The sequence below is a fragment of the Octopus bimaculoides genome, chromosome 21 (assembly GCF_046866305.1).
Source record: "Octopus bimaculoides isolate indiv1 chromosome 21, ASM4686630v1, whole genome shotgun sequence".
NCBI classification, from domain to species: Eukaryota; Metazoa; Mollusca; class Cephalopoda; order Octopoda; family Octopodidae; genus Octopus; species Octopus bimaculoides.
In genome coordinates this window covers 1,340,399-1,360,703 of record NC_142948.1, presented here as the reverse complement: position 1 = coordinate 1,360,703, position 20,305 = coordinate 1,340,399, and the positions used below count along the sequence as shown (strand labels likewise).

Genomic DNA, 20,305 nt, shown 5'->3' with positions numbered 1-20,305 from the left:
AAATGGAACATAGAAGTGATTAATGGAAAAAGGAGAAACAAACATGGTAGACTTATGCTCAGCATAGTTTTGGTGTGTTTCAAAGACTTTAAATCCATGCCTTTGAACTCCTCTGATTGCAACAGGAACGGGGAAGCAGACATTTTGGTTCCAGCTTCTTGCTCTCACCGATCTGACACTCAATTAGTTGACAGACATTTCAATGTTTTTTTCCTTCTAATGCTTCTCTCTCTCTCTCTGTATATTTCTGTACCCCCAGTGCCAAAATGTACTGTCACCAAAAATAGATCTGGTGTCCAGTCAGCTGCACCCAACTGTCTCATTCTGGCCAGTGGCACAAGAAATACCACTGAGATGATGGACAAACAAAAACAGCAACATATGAGATGGAAAACTACAAACAGAAACAATACACCAATATATGTTCTCTTGTTTCAGTCATTTTAATCAACAGGTGAGAGCTGAGCTTAGAAGGAGGCTGAACCTCATGAAAGAGATGAAGGTGGTGGTGTTGAATATGTGGCTTTACATGGTGGGGGAGAGAAAAGCCATCCAATTCATGATGTAGACATGGAAAAACCTGGATGCAAAAATTATGTTAGAATGGCTGGGTGCTGTAGTGGATGTAGTAGAGTGGTGATGCAATGGAGAGGTGGTGTGTGGGTGTAAAAGGGTAATACACAATCCTGACATTTCAAAGACAGACACTGCAGTGAAGTAGAAACAGACAACAACGAGAGGAGAGAAGAGAGCAGCCGAGAACATATTGGACGAGTCTGCAGCCAGAGCCTGACACAGTAACTAGAACACAGCCAATGATGCTGAGAGGAGAGGGTGGGTGTTGGCAAGGAATGGCTGGCAAGTGTGTGTGGCTTGTATATCTGGTGTGTGTGTGTGTGTGTGTGTGTGTGTGTGTGAGGTGCAGGCAGTGATTGGTATAAAGGAAGCTGATATTGAACATTTGGCTAATAACAATCACCAGCATATGTTAGTGGTTTTGTTCTTTAGCCCCAGGTCACTCCTGGTCCAGCAGACATTTGATCCAGCAGACATTCCAACAATGACCATCCTGTCCTTAATTCAAATGCAAAACTAAGACAACAACAGTATGTCCTTATCTTTAACATAGCAGGGTCCTTACATGAGAACACTGACTGCTATTTCTAGCAACAGCACAGAGAGTTCCTTATGCTTATCATTAGAATTAGTTGAAAGATTTTAACGTAAGGTTTCTCCCTTCAATATTTCTGATCATTGAAGACAATGGGACCAGAACTGTATTGGACAGCAAATCGAACATAATACGTATGTGTATGTGCCTGAATATATTACTGAGTTATACATACACATACAGAGTTACCATGTGTGTGTGTGAATGTATTCACCACACACACACACATATATATATATATATATACACAGACTGAAAATGAGAAAGAACATCTCAATCACTCTCAACTCATCCTCTTTCCAAAATCAAAATAAAACAAATTCAACTGCAGATTTTTTTTCCAACTAACACACATCTATAAAAGGGCTGAACTTTCTACAAGAAAATCATCCATAATGAATCCCTGAAAGGGATGAAAGCACTAAATAGTTTTTATCCAAATCCCACCTTTTTCTTGAGATATATACATACATATATAAATATATATATATATATGTCAGTAAATAGTGGGGTTGTGTTAACCACACGTGGAGAAATAATAGGAAAATGAAGAATAGGGCAGAATGCTAAACTGGAAGCATATTTTAATAAAGATGTCTAACCAGCTTTCATTGCGAAGCAAATTTTCAAGAAGGAGAATGAAAATGTTTTTTACAAAGAAGTACAAAATGAAGAAAATAATATATAAAAAAATAAATATACTAATGCATTATATTGTCTTTGAACTTTTGAAGTTCAATGGTAGTTCATGTATATAATGGTTGGAAAAATAAGGATGCATAATAATTGAGAGTTGTGTTAGATTTTAAAAAAAGGTTAAAAGTTTGTGTTAAGCAGGAAGTGTGGTGTCAAAACAGGAAGTGTGTGTAAGGGGAGACAAATGTTTTTAATAACAAACTTCCTGTTGAAAAAGAGTTCATAACTCCAATTAAAAACATTTGTCTCCCCTTACACACACTTCCTGCTTAACACAAACTTTTAACCCTTATTTTAAACCTAACACAACTCTCAATTTTCATGCATCCTTATTTTTCCAACCATTATCTACATGGATTACCATTGAACTTCAAAAGCTCAAAGACAATATAATGCATTAGTATATTTATTTTTTTATATATTATTTTTTTAATATATTATTTTCTTCATTTTGTACTTCTTTGTAAAAAAACATTTTCATTCTCCTTCTTGAAAATTTGCTTCACAATGAAAGCCGGTTAGAAATCTTTATTAAAATATGCTTCCAGTTTAGCATTCTGCCTTATTCTTCATTTTCCTATATATATATATATATATATATATATATATATATATATATATACGTGCATCTGAACACAGATAGCTGCATCAAAGAGAGCAAATCTCAAATTATAGATGGAACATGTGGAAGAAGGGGTAGATTCAGGAAGACATGGGATGAAATGATGGGAAAGGATCTTTGGACATTGGGATTCACAGAGGGGATGACAGGGGACTGAAGCTGCTGATGGTTTGCTGTGCTTGAAAAGACATGTCAAGCTAAGTAAAAGCATGGTTGTCTTTGCATACAAGCTCGTCCCCTGCACCCCTCTCCAGCCGAGCATCTTTAATCTTGAGGGCTTGTAGATGATGGTGCCACGTAATAAGCACCCGTACCTGAGCTGTGTAAAAGCACCCTGTACAAACTGTAAAGTGGTTAGCATTAGGAAGGGCATCCAGCCATAGAGACCATGCCAGAACAGACATGCAGCTTGGGCAGGTCTTCAGTTGGCCAACTCCTGTCAAACTGTCCAACCCATGATAGTATGGAAAACAGATGATGGTACTAGCATGACAGAAAAACCAGGTCATACCTGTACTAAACCCAGTTCTTAAATATGTATGGCTGCGTTCAACTGTGCACCAGACAGCAACACAACTGACAGTGTGTGACCATAGGACTGTCTAACATGGACAGATTGGCCAAATGAGTCCGTGATCAACACACACACACACACTCACAGCAAACATCACATGATTGACCAGATTACCAGATGGTGTTATACATCGCTGATCACAATTTTCCAGATATATATCGCTGCATATCTTTTCCGCCTTCATTCTAAGGAGTTGCGTCTTATTTCATATATATACATGTATATATATTTTTAAAAATCTGCTCGTCATCATTATGCAATGTTTAGTATGGGGGCAGGGCAATATTTTTTTAGCTCAAATTTTAACTGGAAACTGAAAAGATCTCGGAAATTCTAAATAGAATTATCAACAAGTAAAAGAATTACCTTTGAAGAATCAATAAGTTTGTCCAAGATATGGAGAAGACCTTAGAGCAATTCTTCAGTGGATGTCTGTCTGGTCTGAAAAGAGAGAGAGAAAAACAAAAGTTTTTATATATATATACACACACACACACACACACGATGGGGTGCTGAAAAGTTCCTGGCTTTGGGTAAAAGAAAATACAGGAGGATCAATTAATTATGATTTTATTTAACATATTCCCCTCTCAGATTCACACACTTATTGCAACGGTCCTTCAGTTTTTCTAAACTCTGTAAAAGAACTCAGACGGTTGAGCCTCCACCCAGGCCTTTTGTGATATCCTTAAAGCTAGGAACTTTTCAGCACCCTCTTACATAACACATTTATTTAATACAAGAACACTTTAGTGAATGTTTATATGGGAGAGAGGGAGAGAGCCATATGAATTTATATGTCTATATTGTTGTGTGTGTTTAAATCTTTTCATTACCATATTTCTGTTGACAGACATTGTTTCAATTAACTTTGAAAAGGATGAAAAATTTTGTAGAATAATTTTTTAGTTGGTGTTTTGGAACATAAACTGGAAGGTTGTATCATAGAACCAGGAGTGATGGTCTGAGGTGGGTTGGAATCAACAGTTAATAGAAGCATTCTTCAGGGGATAAGCTTTATGATGTGTGTAGAGATGTTTCATAATTTACCCATCTGCACTCCTAGCTTCCTGTTAGGACAACAGTAAATGAATTGAGAGATATATTTATAGATAATTGTGTAGTGTGTAGAATGTTGAAGTCAGTGATTGTCTGCTGACTGGAGTGGAGAGATTTGGTCACTTTGACCAGAATGAGATATAAAGAGGAAGAAGAGATCGTGTTAGCAGGGAGTGCGAGTATCTAGAACTGTGTGTGTGTGCCGCACGCGTATACATGTGTGTATGTGTTAATACATAGACTGATGTGTGTGTGTGAGATAATATAGACTGGTGTGTGTGTGTGTGTGATAATACAGACTGGTGTGTGTGTGGGGGAGAGAGAGAGAGAATACAGACTGGTTTGTGTGATAATACAGACTGGAGTGTGTGTGTGTGTGTGTGTGATAGTATGAGGGTCTTTGTGCATGTGTGTGTATGTAACTATTTGTGAGTAGATGCGTGATAGCATGTGAGATTGCTCTTTGTGTGTGTGTGTGTGTGTGTGTGTGTCTGTCCATCCCACTCTCATCACTTGGTGTGTTTAGGTCCCTGAAACTTAGCGGTTTGGCAAAAGAGACCGATAGAATAAGTACTAAGCTTACAAAGAATAAGTCCTGGGGTCGATTTGCTCGACTAAGAGCAGTGCTCCAGCATGGCTGCAGTCAAATGACTGAAATGAGTAAAAGAATTAAAGAACATATATACACCCCCCCCCCCCCCAGGAGATGTCCATAAAGACTAACAGCAACAGAAGCATTTCTATAAAGGTGTGTGTAATAAAACACTAAGATGACATTTCCTTGTCAGTTCACAGCCAACTAACCACCGTCACAATCATCACTGTCTTTATCTCCATCAATTTCTATATTGCCCATTCTTTGTTATTAGCAACATCACCATAACCATGGCAACATTCTCGGTAATGGAGCATGGCTAATTGGCATAGAAGTCATGGTTGAATGATTTCCTCAGTTTGGGAGAGAGGAAGACAGAACCACTGTGCAGAAGGCAAAGAGAGGAGAGAATAATGAGAGAAGGAGAGAAAAAGGAGATAGTTATATAAGAGAGAGAGAGAGAGAGTGTGTGTGTGTGTGTGTGTGTGTGTGTGTGTGTGTGTGTGTGTGTGTGTGTGTGTGTGTGTGTGTGTGTGTGTGTGTGTGTGTGTGTGTGTGATTATAGATATGCAGAATGAGAGAGAGAGAATGAAAATTTAGTGTCAGTGTGACAAACCTACCAATATCTCTTAACAGTCACAAACTACACCCCTCTCTCTCTCTCTCTCTCTCTCCTTTTTCTCACACACACTACCCCCCATATCTCCCTCTCATGGCCTATCTACTGCCTTCTTTAAATCTCTAATATTTCTGCAATTGTCATTTAACAATCTAGTCATAAAACATTCCTACTTACATCATCATCAACCAGACTAAAAGTAAATATGTAAATTGTTGAGAGAGAGAGAGAGAACCAACATATCACTGAACAGCCAACAAAAGAGCTCATAGACAATCAGCTACCTTTTTCAAATCACAACTAATATACAAAGAGAAGGATGGTCGTGACTGGAGCGTCTTTGAGTGTCAGATCTGACCTGGGTTTAAATAACCACCAAAATGGAAATAGCAACAACATTCTGTCCAGGAATGTCAACATCTCTAATTAAACAATGAAATACATGAACAAGAGAGTTCAGTGGACACACAGACATTTCCTACTCTTTGATAGTCTGTCAAAAGAAATTCTGGTTTTTGTCTCCAGTAGTCATGGGGCAACTTGTGACCCACAGGATCTTCTGAAACTAAGTTTTTTTTAGTAGCATGGCCCATATAAAGATGAGCCATATCACACGTGACCAGCCTCTCAAAACAGCTTGCTCAAGCCTGGATTATACATGCCAATGGCCACATTCAAGAGAAACAACCAAGAAACAGAAAGAGTAGTGGAGAGGCAGATTAGGACAAGGCTTTATGATCCCTTAAAAGAGAGAGAGAGAGAGAGAGAGAGAGAGAAAGAGAGAGGATACATACAAACCATCGCCATGAACCACAGAACGTCTAGTATGACCATCAACTCATCAACTAAAGACAGAGGCCAGAGATCAAGTTATCAGAAGCTATAGATCTATTGATCACATCTAAATGGTTTAGATCAGTGGTTATCAACCAGAGTCCACATTAGATTTTGTTGTTAAAAATCCATCTGCAATAAATTGATTTTACTCCTACAATACAAAAAGATTTGAATTTCTGTTTTTTTTTTAAGCAATTCCAAATATTTAATAATAAAAATAGAATAAGATTTTTTATTTCGTATGCAGCAAAATGGCCACGGGGGTTGTGTAAAGTAAAACAGACACCAAAGGGGTCCAAAGAAAAAAAAAAAATGGTTGAGAACCAGTGAGCAGGAACTGGTTTCAAACCCTCAGTAATGATGTAGTCGAAGAGCATGGAATGTCTTATCAGAAATAGTTTCAGAATTTATAAATAAACAAACTTGAAAGGACATTTATTGGTGTGAGACTGGTTAGACATGGACATAATTATGTGAGCATTCAAATTAATTAGATCAGTTATTTTTACATATATTAATACAGTCACATGATTACTGAAGACTGGGTCTTAGGAATTATGTTTCTAGCAACCACATAAGTTGGTTTCTCTGTACAATTAGGCTTTGTGTATTAGGGAAGGGGAACAGAATACAGGACACTGGAAGTGGTGAGAAGTGTCAATTAGCTCAACTGAGTTCATTTAGGAAATGAAAAGAAACATAATTGAGGATGTATGTTGTGGATGGGTGTGATAATGTGGTACAGAAGTTCACACAAGTTCAATCCCAGTGAAAGTCGTAAAAGATTAAAATATAAATACGAACTGACTTTTTAGATGTTACGCAAAGAAAGATGGGGTGGGGCAGTAGTGTCCATTTCCAGGCCCTTTTTATAATCTGGTGACACTGATGTCGTTCATGTCCAGCATAAATATCTGCCACAAGAACCCAGCGTGAACCCTGCCAGCTGGTGGTGGTGGTGGTGGTAGCAGTAACCATGCGGTGATGTTACTGTTTCAATTCTTACATAACTACATTCGTAGTGTTAACAACTGTGGGCTGCCTATTTGTATTAGTAATCTAATGCCAACATGACAGCAAAACAAAGGGAGTCTCTAGAAGGGATAAAAAAAAAAGGGGGGTCTATGTGAATGATGAAAAAAAAAAAGTCACTATAAGGGTCAAACAGGTTGTCTTTATAAAGGGATAAAAAACCCATTTCTCAACAACTGAGTCTATATGGTTACTTGATCTGCAAGAAGTAGCAGCTAAACCTCCTGTTAATTACATTTATCTTAAAAAAAAAAAAGAGAGATAAAGATATACTAGATTGTGTTATTCAAAGTACATTATGTTTGAAAGAAGTTGGAATGGTCATATCTGGAAAGCCTTTAATCACCAGGCCAGCCAGCTTGGGACTAAACACGACTACAACACATTCTTCTGTTCATTTGAAAAACTAGATTGATAATTGTCAATTATATGATTAATTAAAGCTAATTAACCTCGTTAGTATAAGTAGCATATATTGACAGGGGGTCTATAATCTCAACAACGTGGGTTCAATTGTGAGGTTGGTAACTTTTCACTTTTCTTCTTCTTGGGGTTACTGAAATTCTAGGAATGAATTAACTTCAGTTAATTAGTTCTGTATCAATAGGTTCTTTCTGTTAATTGAGACCTGTTGGATAATTGAAGTTTCACACACACACTCAGGTGTAGTTGTGTAGTAAGGAGTTTGCTTCTCAATTACATGGTTCTGGGTTCAGTCCCACTGCGTGGCACCATAACCCATTGGCACTTAAAGTGGCCATAGACAGTCCAAAATATTCTACCTGTTTCAGGTTCACACTGTCACTATCTGGCCTCTTGTACCTACCCTACATTGTCATTCTAGAAAATATATCATCACATCATCGTAATCTCAAAGCTATGAGAGATAACACATGATTAATTAAAAACAATCTAAATAAATAAGTATTAAATTTGACAGATTAATCTGAATGCTAAAGAGATAAGCAAATAACTTTTACTATAGCCCTGGGCCAAGTAAAGCCTTGTGAGTGGATTTGATAGGCAGAAACTGAAACACGATCATCATGTGTGTGTGTGTGTGTGTGTGTGAATATCACTTTGTAGTTGTAAATGAGTGTCACTGCCATCCATACAAGCAGTGTTTTATTTCCAATCCGTGAAAAACTTGTTATGGCCATGGGGCAAATATTAACTTGCTTGGAAACAACTGAAGGTAGGTGACAGGAAGGGCATTCAGATGTAGAGAAGCTGCCTCCATAAACTCCATCTGACCCATGCTAGCATGGGTAAGTGGATGATAAGATGATAGCACACACACAGCTGAGTGATGTTCTAGAATATCTTTTAAAGGTATCCACCCCCACCTGTGATGTTTTTGTCCCTTATTCACAACAAGTAAATGAAGTTGTCATTGCTCAGTCTGCTGAAAATAGCAGCCAAATCTACCCCAGCTTGCACTGTAGTGTCTTACATAATGCAAGGACTCATACAGTCAGTTGCCTGGTTCCCATGGCAGTGAGGTTACTCATTTATAAATGAGTGAGGTGAAGCAATGTGGAATGAAAGGTTTTGCTCAAGAAAACAACAAAGCATCAGACATGGAAAACACAACCTTGCAATAGAGGATGCAAAATGTCCTAACCCCTATTGATGTACCCCTATAGAAACAACTTGGTGATTGACCAGTAGTTAAATGAGATGGACTGTAGTCAGATAGAATCAAGAGATGGGTCCACGTATAAAACAATATGGTTACCAGAGGTTTGAAATCTTCAATATTGAGATGGGAAGCAGCCAACCCAGTAGGGTCCAATAGAACTATCAACATGGTTAGGAGAGAGAGTCATGGAAGGATTAAGAGTGAAGCAAGCTAACGTATTTAATGCAAGGAGTTAAAAATATTTTTAATTAATTAAAATTATATCTGTAATAAAGTGAAGCAGTTGTTAGCTTTAATGATTAATTCTAGACAAACAAGACAGCTTTGAACTGGAATATTAATTAAAGACTGAACAGTGACATGTAGCGAGCATGGTCTTTGGTGACAACAAATGTAGACATGTTTCAATCTTATTAAAACCCATCAGAGAAAGTCGTAGCCCATTAGGGGCTGAGAAAATACAGAAATCATATGAACAACAATGGGAAACATTCCCAAGGAGGCTCTCTTCATACAACTTCTGCTGTAGTTGTCACAGTAACAATATCTCGTTGCAGTTGTTTGTAGTGGAGTGGTAGAGTGGATACATGACCTAAACTTCTTGCATTTCTGGGGCATAACACTCGATTGGCACTAACAGGTACCAGGTCAGCTGGGAATATCACCAGCAACAGACTGCTGTTATCCTATCCAGGAGGAGATTTTATGATAAAACCACAGTGAACCAGTTCTAACAATCTTTACTGCTTCATAGAGGGTGACTTGTTGTTCAACCACCTGAATCAGCAGAGATCTGTGAACGAAAGACACCCCAGCCATAGCCACCTCAACTTCCCTGTGTATCAGAAGCACAGATTACATTGTGCAGTGCATTTGCCTTTATTTATAGTGGTAAGGGTGTGATTGGAAGGAAATTTAGCTATTATTTCGAGTAGGTCTAGTGACAAGAGACTTCCGGGCTGACGCAACTTACCAGTTGAAATCTATTGTAGAGACTCCAGTAATCTAAGAATATAAGGAATGAGCAAGATTTCCTTATTCTACACTGGTTGTTGAGAATAGCAGTTTGGCAAAAGAGACCGATAGAATAAGTACTAGGCTTACAAAAAACAAATCCAGGGGTTGATTTGTTCGACTAAAGGTGGTGGTCCAGCATGGCTGCAGTCAAATGACTGAAACAAGTGAAAGAGTAAAAGACAATCTCAGCAACAGAGAGAACTCGCCATCTCTCTCATTTTATATACGAAACAACAAAAGTAGCTAGCTTTTTTTTTTTTTTTTTTTTTTAGTCTGTTACTGCGTGCTGGATAATGAAGGACTCTAACAAGTGACAAGATAGTGTGAGAACCATCCAACTGATGCGAGCATAGGAAACTGGCTTGATGAAGATGATGCTGATGGTGGTGGTGATATATTTCATCAGTGGCTGTCAGGGCTTCAGGAGCCAGCAGTTTTAGTAAACAGAACATGACAGCTGAAGAGGCAAGTTGGGTTGTGTGTTTATAATTCGATATTAGAGAAAACAACAACTACAAATCAATAATTAGTATTGAACCAACACAGCTCTAGTATGAAATACGTGTTCAATACTACTGTCGTTATTGATTTGTTGGAGCTGCAGAGTCACCAGGTTATACAAAGGGAGGAGAGGAAAAATCAATAAGACAAACCTCTCTCTCCCCAATATACATCTGGTATTTGTTTTTATCAATTTCAGGAGATGAGAAAAGCAGAATGAATCTCTGGATGGTCAACTAATTGATTATTAATTAACAATGTATGAAAGAAACCAGAAATCTTAATTGCCTTCCTATATCAAAGGATCCAGTTCCTTCTTATTATCCAATGGGTTGGAGCCATCAAGGGTCACACAAAGGGTTTTGCATCTGCAAGAATCTAGGGCTAATAATCTACAACAGGCATCAGCAACCATTTGAAAGAAGAGGGCAAAGAAGACTTGGTTTGTCATCAAGCAAGATTCACTACTATAAAAAAAAGTTTTGGCATGCCATTCATAAAGTCCCATGGGCCACAATTTCCCCCTGACTGGACTACAAGGTACCACTCTGTAGCTGGCACAATCGATTGTTAGAGTCTTGCAAAGGGAAGTTCACAGCAAGTTGGGTCTGTAACTTTATTTTAAATTTCCAAGTGATACCGTGGAAATGTCAGTCCAACACACAACACTTTGACTTAGCAAAGGACCCTCTAAATGGCCACTCAATTTGCTAGACATAGCAGTCAAATCTCTGTAAAACCCATTGAGCTTTGCTTGAAAATCAAGATGATATGGTCGTGACTGGAATGTCTTTGACGACATGTCAAATAGATCAGAACTGGTTTTATAGTTAGACATCATGCACATCACAGAATCTTATTTCCCTCTCCTGTATGATAATTTTGCAATAAATGGCTGGGAGGGGGAGTGTCTGACAATGACAGCGTGAACTTAGAGTACTAAGAGAGGAGGTGGGGGTACATTTGTGTGAGTATGAAATAAACTTTGAATTAAGACATCATTGTAACTTGACAAACTGGTTGCCCTATCAAGCAATATTAATTAAATCGTTCTAATTAAACCTACTTCAAACAACAAAACCTTTGAACTACTTCAGCATTATCTTGTATTTAATCTACCATTTCTGCTACACTTTGTCTCTTCTTCCACATCAGAGATTCCTATAGATTTTTCTAAGAAGACCCTAACCAATAAAAATATATATCACCACGGGAAACCCCTCTATAAGATCAATAATAAATAGCAAAAAGTAACGGATACACAACAGAGCAAAACAAAGTATTAAATATAATTGTTAACAGGTATGAATGCATAAATGCCCTCGCTTATGTTGTATACTGCACCATAGACTTGCTTGGACAGAACATCCCTGAAGATACAAGCATACACACACACACACACACACACACACGTGGTTTGGTGCACATACGCTTGCACAGCAAATTAAATAGCTATTTAGAGTTTATAAGAATGAGGAGGATGGAGTTCAATAGAATTCATCCATACCTTAAGGAAAATTATGATTATTAATTTGGTTAACAGTTACTCAAATTCATTCCCACTGCATGGTATGAAAGTATATTTATAAGCATGTAAGCATCTTGAGAGTCTTTCAGAAATTCTATTAATGATCTCCTTATTGGTCCACAAAATAGACAAGGATTCCTCGGAGCATAATCTGCATTTTCTGGAAACAATATTGTAAGGCCGTGCGTGCCTTACTATGGACCAAATTAGATCATATTTAAATTTATATTCCTTAAGTTGTCACACAAAATCAGCCAAAGATGTTGAATGCCTCTTGTTGATTTTCTTGAAGCTGGTGACATGGTTGTGATAACAATTCCTGAATGAATCAGCCGTTACCCCAATGTAAATGTATGGTCTTCCCGTTGTGTGTACAGTACATTTATATACAAGATTTGTACTCATACAGAGGTTCATTGATGGGCATTTTGATTTTTCTCTGCATGAGCATTCATTAGATTTGGTTGCATATGTGGCAGTTCTGACTTCCATTTTCTGACACTGTTATAAATGTAGTGAGGAAGTGTCACATCAAGGCTAGATAAGCTGTTATCACAAACTGGCATGAAGTCATGGGAAGAACAATTAATGTGACATTTCAACTTCATAGATCTTTAGGTTGTTACTTTAACAGAAAACATAACCAGTAAAACCAAACCGGTTGGCTGACACTCCATCAATTACGATGCCGAGTGTTCCAGTCGATCTAATCAACGGAACAGCCTGCTAGTAAAATTAAAGTGTAAGTGGTTGAGCACTCCACAGACACAAGTATCTTTAACGTAGTTCTCAGGGAGAAGGCTGCCCCTTTGAAGTACAAATACTACTCATTTCTGGCAGCTGACAGGAGCAACATGAAATAAAGTGTCTTCCTCAAAGAACCAAGTATCTATTGGGAATTGAACTCACGACTTTATCATTAGGAGCCAAATACCCCAACCACTAAGCCACATTGCTTCACAATGAAACAGATGCATTCAGTTGTTTGTGAGATAACAACACACAACAACACATCACTGGCTACAATATTGAACATGCATTTCACATGAAGGAAGTATTGTGTCTTGATGAGAGGGCAAAGACACATATCAAAAGGTAACTGGCTATGATGTAGAACTGTGAAGATGTGGCAACAACACACAACTGATGACTGGCTTTGATGTAGAACCAATGCATTTAACAGTGAAAGTAGGAGAAAGACACAGAACACTGGCTATGATGTAGAAAAACGATGACACTGACTATGATGTAGAACCAATGCATTTACCAGGGATGGTAGGAGAAAGACACAGACCACTAGCTTTTGTGTAGAACAGTGATGACACTGGCTACGATGTAGAACAGTGAAGGTAGCAAAAAGATCACTGGCTATAATGTAGAACAGTGATGACACTGGCTACGATGTAGAACCAATGTAGTATATGTAACAATGATGTGAGACAGTGGTCTGATGAAGTATTATGAAAGCTGTTCTCACTAATCTCTTCTTTGTCTCTCTCTCCTCATCTCTCCAAATTAATTCACCATTGATTGATGGTTAATTGTTAGTTGGAAGCCTGACAGAACTTGTGATCAATGTAAATATTGTTTATATTACAGCCACACACACACACACACACACACACACAAACTATAATAGTGAGAGTGGCAGACATGGTAGAGTACCAGACTAATGTCTGTTTCATCCCCCTCCAAGTCCTGAGTTCAAATGCCACCCTATCGTTTCTGCTCTTCAAGGGTTAACAAGATAACTATCCGATATATAGGGGAGTTTGATTTTAAGGCGCACACACACACACACACACACACACACACACACACACACATGTATACATAGGTTGCAAAGTTACTGTGCTCACTTTGAGAGGGAGCCATTTAGATAAACAATAGTTGATTATATTAAACAGAGGATAATACAATATCTGGAACCGATTAAGCAGATCATTTTCAATTTATTTTAAAGAAAGAGTTTGGGAACCATTAATTTTGATAACAATAATTGTTTGATAGCCTTATTCATTTATCATAATAAGGAGCTTCCACTATATGTGTATGTGTGTGTGTGTGTGTGTGTGTGTGTGTACAAACCCATACAAATGGATTAAATTTTAATAAGACAGCTGGGAAAGAAGGTACCAGACGTCTGTTTGTTCATTTCACATGTGTTTTCCCAAACTGGATATGGGTTAGACCAGTGGTTCCCAAAATGGGCAGTATTGCCACCCCACATGGGGGCGGTGGAAAGTTCTAAGGGGGGCACTGAAGAAAAGTGGCGCGATAATGGGGTAAAAACAATGAAATAATGGGTTCATTAGGTTAAGTTATATTTGTGAAATGGTTTCTGTGGCTGGATCCCCTTCTTAACACCAATCACTTTACAAAGTGGACTGGATGGCACCAGCACCAGTGAGGTGACCTTTAACTCAAAAGACCAAGATCCTCCTCTTCTAGCTGAGTGGGAGTACAATAGAAGAGGCAGCTTGGGTTGAGGGGCTGAGGGTATGATAGAGGAAACAGTAGCAGGTTTGTTGCTGTAGAGGAGATACATGGCTAGCCTGCATTAAATAAGGGTAGGTCGTCGGAGAAATTAGGACAAAGCTGAAAATGGGTATGGGGAATCAGACAGCATACCCTCAAGGTACAGTGATAAAGGGAAGAGGAAGTATGGAGACAGATCAGGAAGGGTGGATGGGTGAGATATGGTTATAGAATGGAATGGGGGTGAATGTAGTGAGGGATAATCAAGGGTGTAAAAGTGATCAATGATAAACGAGTTAAGTAGGAGGAGAGGATAAAAATGAGGGATGGATGTGAATAAAACTCACTCAGGGGAGAGTGGGTGATGACTGGCAGTGCTGAAAGGGTAAAGAAGAGCACATATGATAGTACAGTAGGAAGGAGAAGGATGAGAGATAGAAAATAGGTGGGAGTAGATGGGTAAAAGCTGGAAGAATGGACAGGGGATGGGGATAAGGAGAATGAGAGATGTACAGTGTTAAGAGTGGAGGTGGTCAGAGGTAGACTGGAGTGAATGTAATAAGTGGTGAACAAAGGCAGGGATAGTGACTGGTAAGTATGAGTGAGTGTTGAGAATGAGGTTTGGATGTCAATAAGAAGTGGTTGAGGGGGGGGGGGTGAGGAGAGATAAATGGTAGCACAGAAAAGAATAAAATGTGTACTCATGCCAGCATGGAGTGCAAATGTTAAACAATGATGATGATATTTGTGTGTATATATATATTTATCTGTATGCATAAATCTATATACATGCATGTGAATGTATGATCATATGAAAAAAATGAACACGAAAAGAGACAATATAATTATCTATATCTACTCATATACTTTCCATGTATCCATGTTTATATAAATCTGTGTGTGTGTGTGTGTGTGTAAAATCAGTGTTCTGTCAAAGTGATAAGTTGTCCAATAAATAAAAGTACCAAAGTAAAAATAAATCTGAGGTTGATAAGTTTTTCATTAAAATAATGAAGTGGCCAAAAAGCAATGCACCAACATGGCTGTAGCCCAATAACTGAAATCAATAATATATATATATATATATATATATATATATATATATATATATATATATATATATATATATATATAAATGTGTTTCCATTTGCACTTCTGTAAAAGTATATATATATATATAAATAATAAAAAGCCAAACATCAAGTCCTGATGTTAGAAATAAGACATCCCTTGCTTGAATGCAATGGTTAGTGACAGGAAAGGCACCTAACTGTAAAGCAATGGCTCAACAACATATTTGTGTAACTCACACTGGCATGGAACAATGGATATAAAAATGAGACCAAACAAATGATATATATATATATATATATATATATATATATATATATATATATATACGACTGGGGTGGTGAAAGGTTCCTGGCTTGGAGTAAAAGAAGATACAGGAGGATCAGTTAATTATGAATTATTGTTGGGTCCTGGGGGATGGTATCAGAAGGTATCAAGAGGAATGGGAGTGGGGTGGGTGGAGGAGAGGTTAAAAAGGTCACCAAACTTTTTTTCTTAATTCACCAAAAACTGATGAATTTAAGTCGAATACTTCCATCTTCCAGTTGTTCTGTTCTTGTTTTTTATATATTTTTTTTATATTGGTTTCAATTATTGGATAGTGGTGATGCTGTGACATTTATGGCAATGACCTCTCATTACTATTTTATCAACTGGTTCTTTTATTGCCCTCAGAAGGATGGATAACAAAATTAATCTACACAAGATTTGAACCCACCATGACAACGGAACACAAGTTATCTAATCTGATGATGGACCAATTCTGCCACAAAAGGGACATAACAAGGCATTCTTATTGTTCTGCCAAATGCTAAATCATTAAGTGTTATGCCTGACATAACTGACTCAGGCAGCAGATGGAAATATCTAGTTATTAAATCAGAAACTTCAGTGACGACCATTTTGTCCATTTTCCAAAATAATGTTGACAATATCTTGGAGAGGAAGCAAACTGTGTCCCACTTCCCACAAAACCTGAAGGCTTAAATAAACAAGAAACCAATTGTGATAAAGTTGTCCTCAACCTAATTGTGTGTGAGGTGTCACAACACTGTTTCATGAAAAACAGCACCTTATGACCTGGTTTTAAAGAATTAAAGACAAGAAACTGAGCCAAAATCCATGGAGTCCATTTGAAACAATGATGCAAACTAAAAGAGAGTTACCAAAGTACAGAGTTGTGGGTTAAAGGTATTGTTTGGGGTGAGAAGTACACTTTTGTCAACTTGGTTTATGTGTGAGAGGAGGGAACGAGTTATGGCTTGAATAGATTTGTTGGGTGGTGGTACTGTTTAGCCCCAGGTCAAGCCTCAGTGAGCAGACCAACGATCAAAAGCATTCTGGCCATGACCATTCTGATTCGTTTTTTTGTATATCATCATCATCGCCTGGACAAACCCTGGACACCACTGTGTCTAAGAGTCCTCAGATTTCTAGGAGTCAGTTACAGAGTTTTCATAGCGTACAAGTAACTGAGATCACATTTCTTCTGAACAGGATGCCAGGCTGTCACAAGGTCTTAATTACAACTGAGTAGACTGGAGCTACATGAAATGAAGTGGGGGGGAGCTTCTTTTTGTTTGTGTATATATATATATGTATGTAGAACCATAATTGGCCAATGCACTCTTTTCACCTTTTAAGATGTGTCATTTGAAGCAAATTTGACTTACTCTTCCCACCAGGAGGGGCAATCATGTAAATGTTTGCTAATTATGGAATCATAGAAAATGCAGAGTATAAGAGCAGAGGAAGTAAAGCAGCTCTTGTTGAGGACACTTTAATTCTGAAGTTCCAGGGTTGACCCCAAAGCAGAAAACCCTGGGTGAGGGCAATTTATTTTAACCTTGCATTGATCAATATTTTGTGAAAGAAATTTAGTAGAAGGACTATGTGGAAGCTTGTCAGATATATGTGATATGTAGGGTATGTACACTCGTTTGAAATAGTGTGTTGAGATGCATCACTTTACATCAAAACAGGAAGCCAGATATAATATAGTGGAGAAAGGCAAGCAAAAAATAATTGTACATTGAGGTAACTTTTTGTTAACCCAGAGCTTTCGTTTTAATCTAGAATAGAAAAGTCTTGAAACTACCTAATTTAATACATTTTTATAAAATTGAGTGTATTATATAGTCCCTTTTTAATGCAGTTATTAACTGCACTATGAAATCAGGGCACAGTTGAGGTGGGGGACAAAAGAGGGGCAGGGAAAATCCAGGTTTGACAACATCAAAGACTGGACAGGCCACAAAACTGCAACCCTGTTACACATGACGGAGAACAGAGACCAGTGGTGTTGGCTGACTGCAGAAGCATCCAGAATGGCCATATCTGGAAAGTTTGCCTCAGGATTCTTGGCCGTAGGAATGTTCACTGCATAGGAAAGAAATTTTGCCACAAGACAAAAGACGAATTGCTCCCCTTGGTATATAATTGTCTCAACCAATAAAAAGGGGTAAAGCAAGTTCTTAATTCATTAAAATTTTTTTTTATTCATTTGACAATATTTTCTTATGTAGCAAAAATGTCTGCAGAAATTTTAAACGAGTCAAGAAATTGCTTTAGCCCTTCTTATTGGTTGAAACTATTTTATATCAAAGAGAGCAATTCATTTTTTTTCCTGCGGCCAAAAATCCTGAGACAAATTTTCCTGCAGCAAACTTTCCTAGAACCTGGAATAGCATCCCAATGACCGGCTGCACCAGTTAAAGGAACCTGGTGATGATGATCACAAAAATTTCAACTCACTGAAATCCACTTTCTCTGTCCATCTTTGAATTTATTCACTTCTTTACCTTGGGTCCCATCAAAATACCACATGTGATTTCATTTACAGGAGGTGAATCATTTTATTTTGCAATTAGATCTGTGTGTGTGTGTGTGTGTGTGTGTGTGTGTGTGATGTATACGGTTTCTTTTGAAGATTAGTTACTTTGGTTAGTGTCATCATAATGTTTATGGCAAGGTACTGTTCACATCATTAATAAATACTATTTTAATGGATTAAGTCAGCATTTCAAAAACATTGATCAACAGAAAAAAGATCAAATACATATTGATTTTATATATTTGGTTGCTTTTGACATTTTTTTTCTTTTAATTTGGAATCTCCAAGCCTTAAAAACAAAAGTTAGTCTATTTTAATATAATCAAAGAAAAAAACAGCACAAAGTAGTCATCTTCTACAAGAAAGTCGTTAGAGAAGTCATCAACATTTTTAATGTCTAGTTTTCTGATGGTTAAATGGATCAGAGGAGAAAGAGAATTGTTGAGAGAAAAAATTTGTGTCTGTTTTGTGTCTTAAAAAGTTCTGTAATTACAGAGTATGCACATACACACATGCAATCACATTCTATCATACATACATACATACATATAAGAAAGTAGTCAAAATTTGGATAAAAACTTAAGATGTATCCCTAAAGGGGATCAAAGTGCTAAATAGATTTTATTCAAATCATATATATATATATATATATATATATATATATAGGAAAATGAAGAATAGGGCAGAATGCTAAACTGGAAGCATATTTTAATAAAAATTTCTAACCGGCTTTCATTGCGAAGCAAATTTTCAAGAAGAGGGAGAATGAAAATGTTTTTTAGAAAGAAGTACAAAATGAAGAAAATAATATATAAAAAAATAAATATACCAATGCATTATATTGTCTTTGAGCTTTTGAAGTTCAATGGTAGTTCATGTATATAATGGTTGGAAAAATAAGGATGCATAATAATTGAGAGTTGTGTTAGGTTTAAAAAAAGGGTTAAAAGTTTGTGTTAAGCAGGAAGTGTGGTGTCAAAACAGGAAGTGTGTGTAAGGGGAGACAAATGTTTTTAATAACAAACTTCCTGTTGAAAAAGAGTTCATAACTCCAATTAAAAACATTTGTCTCCCCTTACACACACTTCCTGCTTAACACAAACTTTTAACCCTTTTTTTAAACCTAACACAACTCTCAACTCTCATGCATCCTTATTTTTCCAACCATTATATACATGAACTACCATTGAACTTCAAAAGCTCAAAGACAATATAATGCATTGGTATATTTATTTTTTTATACATTATTTTTTTTATATATTATTTTCTTCATTTTGTACTTCTTTGTAAAAAACATTTTCATTCTCGTTCTTGAAAATTTGCTTCGCAATGAAAGCCGGTTAGAAATCTTTATTAAAATATGCTTCCAGTTTAGCATTCTGCCTTATTCTTCATTTTCCTATTATTTCTCCACGTGCAATTAACACAACCCCCACTATCATCTACAGCTTGTTGCCCACCACACTCACCAGATTTTAGTTCCTTATTTTTTAAACAGAGAGTCATGTTCAAAAGTGTAGATTACAATTACAATGAGAAAAGAAAATAATTAGCTTGGTGTTTTGGATCACTGTTCTCACTTGCAATGTTGTTACACCAACTTTTTCCATTTTGTCTTTGTTCTCATATTTCTATGTTTGAACCATCACCCTTATGTAAACTACACCCTTGGAAAACCTATTTCTCTAAAATGTCGCTTACAAAGAGCTAAGAGGGCACAAAATTAGGAGGAGCGGGTAAAATGACCCAAAACTCCTCACCCACACACACACCATTTTTTTTTTTAACATTCTCAATATAATCGTAATCTACAGCAATGGTTCTCAACAAGGGTCCAAAAATTGTGTTTACTCGTTTTCATTACTAAATAGAGGTCCAAATGTCCCAAAAATTTGTACTGCACTGCCGAAGGTAAGTATGAAAATAAATATGCAAAAAAAAATTAAGATAAAATATACTATTTCTGAGATATTTCAGGAACAGACAAACATCCTTAGAGTTTTAGTATTAAGACATGGGTGTTTTGGTCC

At 37.1% G+C, this 20,305-nt stretch overlaps 1 protein-coding gene across 2 annotated transcripts in view; it reads right to left on the bottom strand.

Moving 5' to 3' along the window:
* The window catches only part of LOC106867355 (ras-related protein Rab-14), a 54,732-nt gene that overhangs the window by 13,558 nt on the left and 20,869 nt on the right, over positions 1–20,305 (bottom strand). For both annotated transcript variants that reach the window (XM_014912203.3, XM_089338780.1), the window contains exon 3: positions 3,430–3,504. The gene's annotated coding sequence lies outside the window, so the exon portion shown is untranslated. The remainder of the gene's footprint in view (positions 1–3,429; positions 3,505–20,305) is intronic.